This window comes from Stegastes partitus, unplaced genomic scaffold (assembly GCF_000690725.1).
Source record: "Stegastes partitus isolate 25-593 unplaced genomic scaffold, Stegastes_partitus-1.0.2 Scaffold1999, whole genome shotgun sequence".
Classification (NCBI taxonomy): Eukaryota; Metazoa; Chordata; class Actinopteri; family Pomacentridae; genus Stegastes; species Stegastes partitus.
In genome coordinates this window covers 39,573-40,893 of record NW_007579730.1, presented here as the reverse complement: position 1 = coordinate 40,893, position 1,321 = coordinate 39,573, and positions in this window count along the sequence as shown.

Sequence of the window (1,321 nt, the reverse complement as noted above, 5' to 3'; positions counted from 1 at the left end):
TACACTGTAATTGACGATCAGCAACATGTATGTCCACACAGGAAAACAGCATAAGAGTGCTTCTAGTCTGCATCCTTCACTCTGTATTTTTTCCAGTTACGTTTGAAAAATACAGTCAGCTGAATGAAGCAATTTCATGATCATCTCCACAGCTTTGATTTGCCACTTTACAATTTAGCTGCTGGCAGCTGACAAAGAGAAGATGTGAAATCTAGTAAAGAAGTCTTAAATATGTGCTCTTTATAGAGACTGTTAGATATAGAAGCTACGGGCCAAGTCTGAATTCATCCACTTTACCGCCTCCCATTTATTACATCAACCAGTAAGAACGCGGCTGACTGGCACACATTTGCTGTACAACATCTGCACATGGCCCAGAGACCAACGCCATGACACACTTTGCTCAAATACAATTCAGATATGTGTTTTAGTAATTAGGATGTGCGATTTTCCTGTGCGTGCCACCCTGTAGAATCCCTGGCAGGCCCGTTCACCATCTGCCACACACACAAACTGTGTGTTCACAGAGACGTAGCGCACAGTTTTCCACTGTACTGTACATAACATTAACCAACTAGCTGTAAGAAACGTCAATTGTCCAAAGTGTGCAACCACACAGGAACAAAAAATATCGATTAGCTTATCAAGCAAGCCCAGAAACAGCAAGAGTGGAAGTGCTGGCACAGTAATAAATGTTTCAGTTACTGCAATAACAGTATTAGTAGAAAGAGTAGATATATATATATATATATAGATATTTCTCCTAGTCACAAAGTTTATTTATTCAGTGGTGTGTAAAAGGCACTAAGCGCCTTAGTTTAATCTGTGCACACAAGAAGCCATTAATCACCCACCTCTGTCTAATCGATGGCTTTCTTGTTATCTGTAGAACATTTAGTGACTCTGTCTCCTTGCTTGAGTAAACTCGGTAAGATATCGAATGTTTGTGTTTTAAAATCCTAAAAAATGTTAGAGCCTCACTTTCGCTGCAAAAGGTGCATTAGCGCACATGCACTGGTCTGCAAGAGAGCTCTTAATCATCCTTCGTCTTGTCTTCTGTCTGAAAACAGCATCCGTGACTGAAAATCTTATTTATCTCTGTTTTGGTGGTGGCTGCTAGAACGTGTTGCCAGCTATGGGCAAGATTGAATGTTGAATGTTTGAAAGGTCATTTGATCGATGATTTATAATATTTTACATGTGTATGTATCCATCTATACTTTGCCTTGTCTTTAAATTTCAGATGCTTCGTATTATAATGCTCAACATATGTCATTCTATTATTGTAATTAGTCTTATTGTTTTTGTTTTTATTATTATT